Source organism: Myotis yumanensis, unplaced genomic scaffold (assembly GCF_028538775.1).
Source record: "Myotis yumanensis isolate MYYU_CA2020_CCGP unplaced genomic scaffold, mMyoYum1.0.hap1 SCAF_18, whole genome shotgun sequence".
NCBI classification, from domain to species: domain Eukaryota; kingdom Metazoa; phylum Chordata; class Mammalia; order Chiroptera; family Vespertilionidae; genus Myotis; species Myotis yumanensis.
The window spans coordinates 8,152,956-8,168,821 of NW_027223769.1; the positions used below are offsets into that span (position 1 = coordinate 8,152,956).

General features: G+C 43.5%; 1 pseudogene; it reads right to left on the minus strand.

The window, feature by feature from the left end:
* Nucleotides 1-6,050: 6,050 nt before the first annotated feature.
* Nucleotides 6,051-15,866, minus strand: part of LOC138997325 (small ribosomal subunit protein uS5-like) — a 34,246-nt pseudogene continuing 24,430 nt past the window's right edge.

Consider the following 15,866-nt stretch of genomic DNA (forward strand, 5'->3'; position numbering starts at 1 on the left):
CCGCGCGCTCTCCGGCGCCGCCGCCTCTGACGTCACGAGCGCGCCGACGGGGCGGGGCGGGTCCCGGCGTCGCGGGGCCTCCCGGACTGGTCCGCTGGAAGGGGCGTGGGAAAGCGGTGGAGCCCGCTGCCTTCTGCGTCCTCCCTCTCACTACTGGCTGTTCCCTAAAGTCAAAAAGTCCTAATGGCTCACTTGATTTTCTTGATAAAATGGGACTTGCATCCTAGGAGGATGGGAACTAGGCAAGGAGATGCCAAACTTACTGCTCTTTGACTTCAGAAACAGGGTATCTCGGGTCCGAGTGAGGGACAGAGGGCAGATGGCATGACCCTGTATGGTCCTGCAGGCTTTCTTCCAGGTTCGTTTGTCTGGCCCACTCCATGACATCCGTGCTGGGGCCGCCGCGGCTGACAGCCTCAGACTCCATGCTCGGAGCTCAGCGTTCAGTGGAGGAGCAGAGGCTTCACCAGGTAGGGACGGTAGAAAATAAGGAGGGGTGGGTCAGTGTGGGATGCTGGGAGCGTGAGAGGCCTGTGGGGTGCCCCAGGAAGCACGGGACACTAGGGCTGGAGTTCTGGAGAGCCTGAGAAGGCTAAAAGGCCAATTCCAATGTAACTCTGATATTTGGGGGGGCTAGCAATCTGAATCTGTGCCAGCAAGCCCAGTGTACATTCTTGATAACCTATAATTAAGTCACTGCCCCTTTCCCAGAATTTGGTCTCGCAAGACCTGAGGCCATAAACCATGACACAGCCTCCAGAGGGGGGTTATTAGCACTGGCGCCAGGCCAGCCCCTTAGATATGATCTCAAGACCCCCATCCCAACCCACGGGAATTTTTGCAAAGCCCAAGAAAAGTCCGGAACTCCCATCCCACATTTGGGGGACAAAGAAACCGAAAGGGGATAAAAGAGGGGCTGTCACCATATTGGTTTGCTCAGAATTTGAGAGGCAACCTCCTGTGAGTCCACCGGGGTAATAAAGCTGTGTAACTCATTTCTCTAAGTGTTGCTTGGTTTTTCTCCGGTCTTCTAAATTACAACAAACCCACTCAGCCTCAAGAGAGCCCTGAAAAATGGCAACATTAGGGCCCTTTCATTCAACATGATTGCCTAGGTCACCACTCTGTCCTCTGTCCTCTGTCCAGTACAGAACCGGACTGATAAATATTTGTTGGGTGGGGGGGATGAGTGTGGTGGGAGAGGTGGTGAGATGACACTAAAGCTGGGAACTCAGGGAGGAGAGTGGAGCAGAATGAGGAGCAAGGAAAGTGCTGGTCCACCGTAGGGCTGTGGAGCAGAAAGGAGACTGAGTGGATGGGGTTGATTGGCTGTTGGGGCTTGGGGGGATGGACATCCAGCATGAGGTCCGGGACTCTGGGCTAGGGATTAGGTGGAACAGACCTTGAAATGCGGAAGTGAAGGAAGGGGAAGTACTGACAACAATGTGGAACTCTATCTCTATGAGGAGCCAAGGAGAGACATCCAAGGGCTGGGGAGTCTCTGGCCCAGGGACAAGGGGACCATGGGATCACCATTGAGATAGGACAGTGGTCGGCAAACTGCGGCTCTTGAGCCACATGTGGCTCTTTGGCCTCTTGAGTGTGGCTCTTCCACAAAATACCGACTTCTGTGCATGGGCTACGAAGTTTCAATAGCACTGTACATGTGCGCCCGCACGTGGTATTTTGTGGAAGAGCCACACTCAAGGGGCCAAAGAGCCTCATGTGGCTTGCGAGCCGCAGTTTGCCGACCACTGCGATAGGAGATTTGGGGAAGAAGCTGAGTCAAGCTTCAAATGTTTCATAAGGGCTGAGAAGCAGAAGAGGGTGCCAGGGGCTGATGTAATCCAGGTGGGCTTCCTGGAAGAAAGATTAGCAGTTGCTACTCCATGATGCTTGATTTCTCAACAGTTGTCATTTCTCTCAAATATCTCCCCTCTTCCACTTTGTGGGCTGTTTTTCTATTTTAAAAAATATCAATAGCCAGCCTATCTGCCAAAAAATTATTGGCTGTTAAGAGAATTAAAAGACAAGTCACAGACTGGGATAAAATATTTGCAAAACACATCTGATGATGAACTTGGATCCAAAATATACAAAAAAACTCTTCAAACTCAACCATAAGATAACAAATAATCCAATTAAAAATGGACAAAAGTGATGAACAGATGTCTCACCAAAGAAGATATACAGAAGCATATGAAAAGTTGCTCAACATCAGATGTTATCAGGAATTGCAGATTAAGACAATGGGATACATCTATTAAAATGTCTAAAATCTAGCCCTAGCTGGTTTGGCTCAGTGGATAGAGCATTGGCCTGTGGACTGAAGGGTCCCAAGTTCGATTCTGGTCAAGGACACATGCCTGGGTTGTGGACTCGATCCTCAGTAGGGGGTGTGCAGGAGCAGCCAATCAATGATTCTCTCTCATCATTGATGTTTCTATCTCTCTCTCCCTCTCCCTTTCTAAAATCAATAAAAATATATGTAAAAAAGTCTAAAATCCAAAACAACAACACTAAATGCTGTGAGGACGTGGAACAACAGAACTCTCAATTCCCAATGGAAATGCCAAATGATACAGCCACTTTGGAAGACAACCTGAATAGATGATATACTGTGTGATTACAATTATGTGACATTTTGGAAAAGGCAAAACTATAGAGATCAATAAAAAATCAGTGGTTGCAAGGGGAATCATGGGATGGGGGTAGAGATGAAGAGATGAAGCACAGCATTTTTAAATGGGTAAAAGTAATTTGTTGATATTGTAATGGTGGATACATTTGTAAAAAGCCTTAGTACAACACAGAGTGAGCTCTAATGTAAGGTATCAATTTAATTAGTAGTAATGTTTCACTATTGGTCATCAATTGTAACAAAGGTATATTCCTGCAAGATAGGGGAAAATGTGTGTAGAGGGAGAGGAGGTATATGGGGACTTTACTTTTTGTGGAATTTTCTATAAGCATAAAACTGTTCACACACAAAAAATGTCTATTAAAAAAGTATTGGCTGGCCGAAACCGGTTTGGCTCAGTGGATAGAGCATCAGCCTTCGGACTGAAAGGTCCCGGGTTCGATTCCGGTCAAGGGCATGTACCTGGGTTGTGGGCACATCCCCAGTGGAAGATGTGCAGGAGGCAGCTGATCGATGTTTCTCTCCCATCGATGTTTCTAACTCTCTATCTCTCTCCCTTCCTCTCTGTAAAAAATCAATAAAATATATTTTAAAAAATGTATTGGCTGAAAGATGGACTATTGTTTAATGATGGACTATTGTTTAAATATAACCATAACCTAATGACAACTGATCAGATGCATCTTGATTCAAGTTACATAATTATATATAAACTGATGGCCTGGTGCACAAAATCGTGCACATTAAAAAGGAATTAGTTAGAGGAAATATTTTAATATTGCTATTTGCCCTTTCTCTATAATAGAACTGTCAGAGATGAAAGAAAATTAGTAAAATGTATATGAAAATCTCCCTCCTGTCAGAGTCTGGGGTGCGCCATGGGACCCAGAGTCAAGTCCCTGCCCACCCGCACAGGCCTCGAAATTGCGCGAGACCCAGACCTGGGTGGCCCTACCCCCAGGTTAGCCCTGCAGGGCAGGGGTACAGCCTCAGGTCCCCTGTCAAGCCCTGCCTGCCGGGGGGAATGGCCTCAGGTCCCCTGGCCCAGCCTCAGGTCCCCAGGCAAGGGCGTGAGGGCGCAAGGGCTCGAGGGAGTGACAACCATTTGCATGTTAGCTCTTTATTATATAGGATATAAAATGTTTCTGTATGTTTTGGAGGAAAAGTTAAAGCCAAATAAGAGGTAAGTATTAGTGGTCCCCCATCCCCTAACTCTAAAAAAAAAGCCCCCAGGGGTTATTAGATACATCCTGTAAGATACCTAAGAGAGAGCAGAGCTGGTCATGTGACCGTCTCCCCAGCAACCACTTACCATATCACCACTCTCCTCCAGTCTATGTGGTAGCTTTGTAATGTGTCAGCTTGACTAGGCTGAATGAACTATATCCTGGAATTACCTTCTCTGTATGTGTCCATTAGGATGGGCTAAAAGATTCTTGGGCCAGATTTGGAGGTCAGAATAAAGTAGCTTCTATTTTATAGATCACACAGAGTGTGATCTATGAACTGTGTGATCTATATTTTTGCATAGGGCAGCAGCCAGGCCAGCAATTATTCCACCTTCTCCTGGTTCTTCCTTCAACTTCAACTCCTTGGCTAGGTGTGTGTTTAGCTCCATGATGAAGGATGCCAGCTTCTACTGTAGATGCTCATACCACCAAGAGTAGAGGCAAGTTTGTTCCAGTGTGTCCTAGCTTTCCCCCACTTTACATCTGTCTTCTCTTCCTAACTGCCTGCCCTGTGCACTTCGAGTGTGAGTATTAGACACCAAGACAATCTTAGGGACTGCTTAACAACTCCACTAATTGCACAAGGTTAAACCCCTGATATCTTTATCTACTCTACCCATCTACTATTATCTATCTATCTATCTACCTACCTACCTACCTACCTATCATCTATCACCTATCTGTCATCTAATATATCTCTTCTAGTGATACAGCCTTTCTGATTGAAACCTAATACATTCTGTAAGCAGAGACTCTTTATGTCCTAGAAATCATTGTTACATCAAGCTGTTGTTGGACAAGTTGCAGTGGCTTTCCTTCTCTCCTCTGTGAGAGGAGGGGTCTTCTCCATCCCCAAAGAGTCTGATGCAAAAAGGTGAGATTGACATTTTACTCACAGGACAAAAAACGTAAGTCATGTTTTTACCCCATTGTATTCAGTTTGTTCAGTATACTTTGCAAAATGATTTTTGTCTCCAAACTGAGGAGATGCTCAAGGTCAGCATCCCTAGCATTATAGGGGCTTGTTAGAAATGCAGAATCCCTTTCCCCTTAACCCCTAGATTTACTGAATCAAACCTGAATTTTGACTAAATCTGTCAGTGATTTGTTACATATTGAAGTTTAAGAAGTGCAGTCTATAGAACACTACATTTGGGGGATGAAACCTTTTTAAAAAAATTACCATTAATTGTCGAAGTGGATTCTTACTGGATCCACTTGCTTCTTGGATATACAGTTTTAAAATATGTGATCAATATCTGGCACATCTTAGACCAGTGGTCGGCAAACTCATTAGTCAACAGAGCCAAATATCAACAGTACTTCTTCAAAATAGACTCGCCCAGGCTGAAAACTGACTTCTGCGCATGGGCCACGAAGTTTCAATCACACTGTACGTGCACGCCCGCACGTGGTATTTTGTGGAAGAGCCACACTCAAGGGGCCAAAGAGCCACATGTGGCTCGAGAGCCGCAGTTTGCCGGCCGCTATCTTAGACCATCCTGTCTTAATTTCCTCATGGCTATTGACATTTTTATGACCATGTCAACTGACATTAACTGAGCCAACTAAGAGACCCAGAAGGTATGGCCTGGAAGATGAAGAGCTGGAAAGATTTGGTAGAAGCCACTAAGAACTACTACACACCCCAAACAACAATTCTGGCCCAGCTGGTGTGGCTCAATGATTGAGCGCTGACCTATGAACCAGGAGGTCAGGTTTCGATTCCTGGTCAGGGCATATGCCTGGGTTGCAGGCTCTATCCCCAATGTGGGGCATGCAGGAGGCAGCGGATCAGTGATTCTCTCATCATTGATGTTTCTATCTCTCTCTCCCTCTCTCGTCCTCTCTGAAATCAATAAAAATATATATTAAAAAAACAAAACAATGATTCTGCATCATCAAGTGTACCCACACATATTGTGTAAAAGTGCAAAATACACCGAGGAGTGATTCACGGCAACCTGAGTTCAGTGGTTTCTCCAGGGAAGGAGGGAGGAAGAAGGGAACAGAGAAGAGGGGCCAGCAGCTTAATATGTATCAATAATGTTTTATTTCTAAAAGGAAGAGGTCTGATACAAACATAGGGACATGTTTACATCTATCAAATCTGGATGTTACCTGGGGGTCTATTAGACTCTTTCTGTACCATCTGTAGATTTGAAAGCTTTTTTAAAAAACAGGCTTAACTTACTTTATTTTTCTTGTATAAAATTATGTGGTGGCCACAGCTGGAGCCTGAGTCCTCTGCACAGAAACTCTGGTGTGGGTCTTTACAAGAGGGTCAGTGAATTCCTGATCGGGAGGCGTGGTGAACACGGTCTCTTTTCAGAAGTCTGGGGTGAGATAGCTGCAGGTCTTAGAGACAGCAGCAAAGCTGGTCTTGGTGAAGTTGCCCAGGGTGGCAGTGCAGCCCCTGGCCGAGGTACAGCAGTCGTCAATACCAACCATCAGTAGCAGCTTCTTGGGCACAGGGGCTGAGATGATGCCAGTAATTCTGGGGCAGAGATGAGGCACACCAGCACAGAGCTACATCAGCTAGTCTTCTTGTAAGGGATGGTGTGGGGCTTGCCAATCTTGTTCCTTCAGTAGCCTCACTGCACAGGGACACTAGAGAGCTTGATCAGGATGACGACTCCACGGATAGCAGTGGCTACTTCCTTGGAGCACTGGAACCGGGTCCTCTGGCCAGCGCATCTGCTTTTGCATGGGCATATTTTTCAAAACCTCATCCTTGAGAGATGTCCCCAGAAAAAAGTCAATGATCTCAGATTCTTTGATGGGCAGAGAGAAGAGACAGATATTCTCCAGGGATTTGATCTTCATGTTCTTAACCAGGTGACCCAGCGTGGTGACAGGGACCCACTCCTTGTCCTCGTTCATGCCTCCGCTAGTTACACGGCCTCAGCCCAGTCCTGACCCCCGCCATGACTTTGGCCCTGGATGCTGCAGCCTCCCATTCCAAGGCCCCTGGAATTCCAGGCCTTCCTATAGCACTGGTGTCATCTGCATTTGGTGTTTCCTTGGAGAAGAAGCAGATTTGAAACCTTTATCTAAATAAATTTAAAAATTTAGTTTTTTACTTTGTTAACAGTATTACAGATACCTCTCATTACCCGCCTCCTACTCTTTGCTCCACTCCACCCAACGCCTGCCCGCCCTACATCCCACTATTGTCTGTGTCCATGGGCTATGCATACTAGTATGTATTCTTTGATTAATCTCTTCCCATTCCCCACCACACCCTTCCCCTCTGAGATCTGTCATCTTGTACCATTTATTCATATTTCTGGATGTATTTTTTTTTCTGGACGTATTTTGATCATCAGCTTATTTTGTTAATTAGATTCCACATATAAGTGAGATCATGTGATATTTGTCTTTCTCTGACTGGCTTTTTTCGCTTAGCATAATAATCTCTAAGTCCATCCATACTGTCTCAAAGGGTAAGAGAGCCTTCTTTTTTATAGCCACAAGGAATTCCATGGTGAAAATGTACCACAGCTTTTTTTTATCCACTCATCTACTAATGGACACTTGGGCTCTTTCCAGATCTTAGCCACTGTAAATTGTGCTGCTATGAACATAGGGGTGCATATATTCTTTCTACTTGGTGTTTTGGGATTCATAAGATATATTCCTAGAGGTGGGATCACAGAGTCAAATGGCAGCTCCATTTTTAATTTTTTTTAAAGTTACTTGTTTTATTTATTTATTTATTATTGATTTCAGAGAGGAAGGGAGAAGGAGAGACAGAAACATCAATGATGAGAGACAGTCACCGATTAGCTGCCTCCTGCATGCCCCCTACTGGGGGATCGAGCCTGCAACCCGGGCATGCGTCCTTGACTGGAATAGAACCCGCACCCTTTAGGCCGCAGGCCAACTCTCTATCCACTGAGCCAAACCAGCTTGTGCCATTTTTAATTTTTTGAGGAAACTCCACAGTGGCTGCACCAATCAGCATTCCCACCAGCAGTGCTAGAGGGCTCCCATTTCTCCATATCCTCACCAGCACTTGTTTGTTGATTTCTTGATAGTAGCCATTCTGACAGGTGTGAGGTGATACCTCATTGTATTTTTAATTTGCATCTCTCTGATGATTAGTGACGCTGAGCATTTTTTCATGTTTATTGGCTATCTGTATGCCCTCTTTGAAGAAGTGTCTATTCAGGTCCTTTGCCCATTTTTAAATTGGATTGTTTGTCTTCCTTTTGTTGAGTTGTAGGAGTTCTTTCTATATTTTGGAAATTAACCCCTTATTAACAGTTTGTTGGTGGTTTCTTCTCATGTGCAGAAGCTCTTTAGTTTGATGTAGTCCCATTGTTTATTTTTCCTTTGTTTCTCATGCTTCAGTAGATGTATTGTCAAAAACCTTGCTATGTGAGATGTCTGAGATTTTACTGCTTATGTTTTCTTCTAGGGCAGTGGTTCTCAACCTTCCTAATGCCGCGACCCTTTAATACAGTTCCTCATGTTGTGGTGACCCCCAATTTCATTATTACAAATTGAACATAATTAAAGCATAGTGATTAATCACAAAAACAATATGTAATTATATATGTGTTTTCCGATGGTCTTAGGCAACTCCTGTGAAAGGGTCGTCTGACCCCCAAAGGAGTCGAGACCCATAGGTTGAGAACCGCTGTTCTAGGGTTTTTATGGTTTCACAACTTACATTTAACTCATGGAGTATGATGGTGGCTGTAGGTTTGTCATATATGGTATAGCTTTTGTTCTGTTGAGGTATGATCCCTCTATTCCCACTTTTCTGAGAGTTTTTATCATAAATGGGTGCTGGATTTTGTCAAATAATTTTTTTTGGCCTTTATTGATAGGAACGTGTGATTTTTATCCTTAGTTTTATTTATGTGATGTGTCACAATACAGTAATTGATTTGCAAATATTTTACCAGCCTTGCATCCATGGAATAAATCCCACTTCATCAAGGTGTATGATATGATCTTTTTAATGTATTGCTGGACCTGATTTCCTAATATTTTGTTGAGAATTTTGTCATCTTTGTTCATCAGGGATATTGGCCTGTAATTTTCTTTCTTTCTAGTATCTTTATCTGTTTTTGGAATTAGGATAATCCTGGCCTTGTAAAAAGAGCTTGGAAGTCTTCCCTCCTCTTGAATTTTTTGAAATACTTTGAGGAGGATAGGTGTTAGTTCTTTGAATATTTGGTAAAATTTGCCTGTAAAACCATCCAGTCCAGGACTTTTGCTTGCTGAGAGTTTTTTTGATTACTGCTTCAATTTCATTAGTTGTTATTGGTCTATTCAGGTTTTCTGATTCTTCCTGATTGAATTTTAGAAGATTGTATGTGTGGGAGCCCTAATCAAAGTATGCCAAATGTTCAAGGCCAATTGGAGTGTGGGGGCCCTGTTCAGAGTATGCCGGATGTCCAAGGTTAATATGAGCAAGGACACAGTGATTGTATTGTATATGAAAGATTTGGAGTTGGGCTGGGGTTGCACAGAACTGACTCAAGGCTCAGTGTAGTAAAAAAGATAGTTATTTAAGGCACCTGGGTGCAGGTGGGCTGAGTCCGGGAAAGGAGTCAATGCTGAATGGGAAGGGAGCAGGCTTTTTATGTGCGTAGGGAGAGCTGCAGACGGCTTAGGCTTGACACACATATCAGAACCATGCCCCTGGTCGTAGTACGGTCTTGCCCTTTGTCCTTCTGCTGGCTCCAGACTACTTCCTCCTGGAAGCTGTTCAGGGTTATGGTCTTCAGGAATTTCTATGAAATAACCACTCAAGGGGAGCATGTTTGTGCAAGGCTTAGGCTTGCAGAACAAGCTTTCTTTTGTTAGCTCCTGCTGAATTAGAGCCCTGTTTCTTGAGTAACCCTTTCAGTATACACTGCGCTGGCATACTTTTCTATAACCCAAATACTGATGTCACTATTTGGCAAGAAGCCTCTTTTGTCTAAACTGGCATAAAGATGTGTTGTTGACCAGCCAGTGTGTGGCTGCTTAGTATAGCTCATGTGTTTGCTACTGTATTAGTAAGGGCTGCCTTGTATGGCTACTTTGTGAAGCTACTTTGAAGAAATGTTTTGTCTGATGGCCTTAGTAATGGCTACTTGGTCAGCAATAATGACTCTTCTATATGCCTACAACTGCTCATATCTTCTCAGTCCAATACCGGGCATCCGTGAAGGTCCAGTGCCTAGCAGAGAAGGACCTGTGCTCCCACAGTATGTTTCTAGAATTTTGTCCATTTTGCCCACGTTGTTCAGCTTATTGGCTTATAGTTGTTCATCGTATTATTATTATTTTTTTTATAATTCTTTGTATTTCTGTGATCTCAGATATTACTTCGTCTCTTTCTTTTCTGATTTTATTTATTTGGGCTCTTTTTCTTTGATTCTTTAAAAAAAATCTTTATTGTTGAAAGTATTACATATGTCCCCCTTTTCCCACCATTGACCCCTCCCTGGCCCAGGCCTTCATCACCCTGTTGTCTGTGTCCATGGGTTATGCATATATGCATAGAAGTTGTTTGGTTGATCATCTCCCATCCTCCCACCCTCCCCTGCCTTCCGTCTGAGTTTCTGCACTCTGTTCCATGCTTCCATGTCTCTGGATCCACTCCATTCATCAGTGTATTTTGTTACTTAGATTTCACATATGAGTGAGATCATGTGATACTTGTCTTTCTCTGACTGGCTTATTGCATTCACCATGATACTCTCCACGTCCCTCCATGCTGTCTCAAGGGGTAAGAGATTCTTCTTTTTTACTGCTGTATAGTATTCCATGGTATATTCCAGAGCTTTTTTATCCACTCATCTACTGATGGGCACTGGGCTCTTTCCAGATCTTAGCTATTGCAAATTGAGCTGCTATGAACATAGGGTTGCATACATTCTTTCTGGTTGGTGTTTTGGGATTCTTGGGATATATTTGTAGAAGTGGGATCACTGGGTCAAATGACAGTTCCATATTTAAATTTAAAAAATATTTTTATTGATTTCAGAGAGGAAGGGAGAGGGAGGGAGAGACAGGAACATCAATGATGAGAGAGAATCATTAATCAGCTGCCTCCTGCATGCCCCACACTGAAAATCAAGCCCACAACACAGGCATGTGCCCTGACCAGGAATCAAACCATGACTTCTTGGTTCATAGGTCGACACTCAATGCTGGCTGGGCCATATTTATGGTGAGCCTTGAGGATTGGGGTTTGGGCCCTGGTGGAGCCACCACAGGTACAGATCTTGGTGAAGAATTTGCCTAACCCTGCAGATATTCCAGGCAGGCCTGAGGGCAGCTGGATGGCTTGGCTTCTCTGCCCTGAGGGGCACATTGAGACTCAATCATGAAATTCCAGCAAAGGAGGTCAATTGCTAATCTTGTTGTGTTTTACAAATGAAACTAGACTTAATGCAATAGATAAATTGATCTTAATTTGATTCTTTAATAAAAATAAGGGTGATTTTAGGGAGAAAAATTATATTTCAATAGCGAATTATTAGAATTGAAATGTTTGTTGTTTTGTTTTTTGTATGTTTTGTTCCTTCCACTGGACTGTTTGTCGTAATTCTTGCTGTTCTAACTTTTGAAATTTTATAACAGTTTGTCTCCATCAGGTTACAAGCCCTACTTGTACTCAGGGGTTATCACCTCTAGACATCTCCTTCCATGCCCAGGCATTGTCCCTCCGACAGAGAGCAAGATCTCTTGGCTCTGAAAGAGAATCTCCGCCTCCTCCTCAGCATGGAAGTAGCTTCAGAAGTGATGTGACAACCCTTTCCCCTAAAAGAATTCAGAGCCAAGCTCCTTGAGGGGATGTGCTAGGCAGTTAGACAGACATGAGCAGAGCAAGGACGATGGACCAACTGGAGGAGAAATGGATGGGACCCTGACATGTGCTTCTCACCACTCCAACTGCTCTGAAGCTGGTAATGGAGGAACCTATGTAGATTCTCTCTCCCTCTTCCTTCTAAGAAAGCCAACAGGTTTTAGAACAGCTAATGAAGATAGGATCAATTAGTGTAAAAAGAAGAGGTGGGAATTTGTAGGAAATGGATCTCTGTGATCCATCTCCATCATGGTTGGCTTTTGATGGAATTTCCCCAGGGCAAACAGAATGTAGGGAGGAGGGAAGAGAAACGAAGAACTGTGCACAGGGGCCAACATCATGGTGGAAACCCTGGAGGTGTCTGCCTCAGCTAGACAGGGGAGTGGAGGCGGCTAGAAAGGCCTCAGCCCAATATTTTAAATGGTCCAATGGGGACAGCAAGACCTAGGGGACATATGAGGAAACAGGTGACCCCATAGTACTCAGCCAATGAGGAACAGAGGAGGGACTAAATAAATAGGCTACGATTGCTACTCCATGTGTGCCTGTACAATGGGATGGACACTGGCTCTCAGCAGTTCTAGTTTTGGAAGCTGAAAAGTCCAAGATCAAGGTTCTGACAGGTTTCGGTTTTTGGTGATGATTCTCTTCCTGGCTTGCAGATGACCACTTTATTTCTGTGCCTTCTAGTGGCCTTTCCTCTGTGTGCCTTTGCAGTCAATTGCCCCTTTTCTTGAAGATATTGTTTGTTTGTGCATAGGTAACTCTATTGTCCCATTCTGTAGAATCCCAGAAGTCTTAACAGCCTTCTTGCATTCTGTCTCATTTTTTTAAAATTTAAAGTTTTTAAAAAAGTGGGAAAGAACAATCTGGTTGTTCTGTGGAGGGTGGATAAGAGGAGACTGAGGCTGGGATAGGGAACCAGAGAAGGTGATGACAGTGTTGAAGCATAGCAGGGGCAGATGGGAGAGATACTGAGGCAGAGTGGAGGAAACTTATCCACAGCTTAAAATCTTTCCAGAGAGGAAAGCAGTGTTCTCATTGGGGTAGTACTGATAGGGGCAGAAATAGAATGTTGGGGAACTAGCTAGAATTGTAAGAAATATTAATCATACTCTTTTAACCATGATTGTTTTGTTCTGAGTAAAGAAGACACATTCTAACCTGGCTGGAAGTTGCAGGTGGGACTTGGGAGCTCACCTGGAAATGTGACCCATCCTCTACATCCAGGAGCTGCTAACAACCTTGTTGCTGAAACCAGAGCCTCTAGCCCTTTGCATATCGGCAGCCCACATTATCTGTAAACTGTCCACTTGGCATACATACCCTTTTGGCTACTTCCCCATGTAGTCTTCATCCTTCTACCCAATATAAGCAGCTGGTTTATGGTGGGGGCAAAGCAGATTTTTGTGGATGACCTGTTGCTCTCCCATACTGTGGCATTATTGGAATAAACACTCATATATGATTCAACCCTGTCTCTGCTTAATTGGCTCAAGTAGTGACAGGCAGCCCAGACCCATTGGTTGTCCGGTTACAGTACTTCCCTTCCACTTCTGGGATTTTATTCCTGCTGTGCCCCCTCCCTCAGTCACACTTATTCCTTATCTTCAATATTACCTCCTCCTCAGATGTGCTTTCCCAGGGAAGCCTGCTCTGCCCCTTCCCAGATTTGCTGGGTTACCTCCTCTGGACCCAGAGCTAAATCTCTTTTTGGATTAGCAATGTGTGAAAACCCAATTCAAAGTAGTTTTCCCACTCCCAAATAAGAAACATCTTGGCGCTCACATTGTTTTAAAAAAACTGGTGCAGGTGAGGTGTGATTCAGCAGCTCAAACACTGGAAGGCACTTAGAATGAGAAAACCCTCTATAGTCTGACTGACAGGGTTTGAATCCTGACTCCACCACTCACAGGCAGATAAGTTTGGGCAAGTCTCTCAATCTCTCTGGATTCAGTTTCCTCATTTATGAGTTGGGGACAATAATAACACCTACTTTTCAGTATTGTTGTGGCATTTAAATGAGATGATATGCATAAGCTCTTTGAACAGTGCTTGAACACAGTGACTGTTAATAGCGATGGGCCATGATGATGACAATAGCAAAGTTGAGGACCCAGTTTCCTGTTTTTCCACTTTCTATTGTTTTCTTCTTGGCTCTTCCTAAGTTCTGGCAACCCCAGGCTCTTCCACTTGGTTGAGAACTGGTTTACCCTGTACCCTTCAAGGTGAGGGAGAAAGATGTGGTTTTAGAGGCTAACATGGAAGAGGAAGGCTGCTTCTCTTTAGTATAAACTTCTGGACCATTTAAGTTTCATTGGCTCAGGATGGTTCACATGCCTACTGTTGAACCAATCTCTGAGCCAGAATATGGTTCCCAAACCTTATAATGACTGCTATGCTGTACCTCCCCAGACTTATTTCTTACTTCCTTCCCCAGATCACACAAAGGGAGCTCTGTCCTTCCAGTTCCTAATACCATGAGACAATGGACTGAGAGCAAAAGGGTAAGGCTCTTTAGGGCCAAAGCTTAGTTGTAACAATTCCCCCTGCTTTACTGAGGTGTAACTGCCAAATGAAAATGGTAATATATTTAAAATACATAACGTGGTGATTTGATATATGTATGCATTGTGAAATTATGAGCATAATCTAGTTAATTAACACATCCATCATCTCACATAGTTACTTTTTTTTGTTACATAGTTACTTTTTATTTTGGTGAGAATGCTTAAGATCTACACTCTTAGCATATTTTAGTATACAGTACAGTATTGTTAATCATATTCACCATGTTATACATTAGAATCTCAAACCTTATTCATTTTATAACTGTAAGGTCATACATTTTTACCAGCTTGTCCCCATTACCCCCACCCTCTAGCCCCTGGAAACCATCATTCTACATTCTGTTTCTATGATTCCACATATAAGTGCTAACACACAGTATTTGTCTTTCTCTGACTTATTTCACTTAGTATAACACCCTTAAGATCCATCTATGTTGCCAAAAATGGCAGGATTTCATATTTCTCGTGGCTGAATCATATCCCTTTGTGTATATATTCCACATCTTTTACTCATTTATTTTTAAAATATATTTTTAAAATTGATTTCAGAGAGGAAGGGAGAGGGAGAGAGAGATAGAAACATCAATGATGAGAGAGAATCATTGATTGGCTGCCTCTTGCAAGACCCACACTGGGGATCGAGCCCACAACCCAGGCATATGCTCTGATCATGAATCGAACCATGACCTCCTGGTTCATAGGTTGATGCTCTAACACTGACACACACCAGCCCGGCTATCCATTTATTAATTGTCAGTCACTTAGGTTTTTTCCCCCATATCTTGGCTATTGTGAATAATGCTGTAATGATAACAGGCGTATAGAAACCTCTTTGAGACAGTGATTTTATTTCCTTTGGATATATGCCCAGAAGTGGGGTTGCTGGATCATATGGTACTACTATTTTTCATTTTTTGAGGAAACTTCCATACTGTTTTCCAAAGTGGCTGTACATCCCACCACAGTGCACAAGGGTTCACTTTTGGGCCAGTCTTTTTAAGATACAAGTGTGCATTCTTCACTCTCTTCTTGGGCTCTGAGCCCTTAGGAAATGGTGTAATTACTAAGTGGAAGGAGTCTGGATCCCTGCTTTTATATGTGGATCACCAGAAATGTCCACATTGGTAGGTTCTGTGAGTGAGAAATAAACTATTTTGAGAGCTACTGATTTAAAGATTTTTAAAAATATATTTTTATTTTTATTGATTTCAGAGAGGAAGAGAGAGAGGGGGAGAGAGAGATAGAAACATCAATGATGAGAGAGAATCATTGATCAGCTGCCTCCTGCACGCCCTCTACTAGGGATGAAGCCCACAACCTGGGCATGTGCCTTTGACTGGAATCGAACTCGGGACAATCCTGTCCACAGGGTGACGCTCTATCCACTGAGACAAACCAGCTAGGGCTGATTTCAAGTTTGTGATAGCTGCTAGCAAGACCCTAGACAACAAACTTTATAGATTTCATTGCTCCCGCCCAGTGCATCTTAAACTATTTGTGGTTGTGGTGTAGGACTCACTTTTTTAATATCTCCAATATTTCAGGGACTGATCCTTTGGTCTATACCAGTGATGGCGAACCTATGACACGTTTGTCAGAGGTGACACACA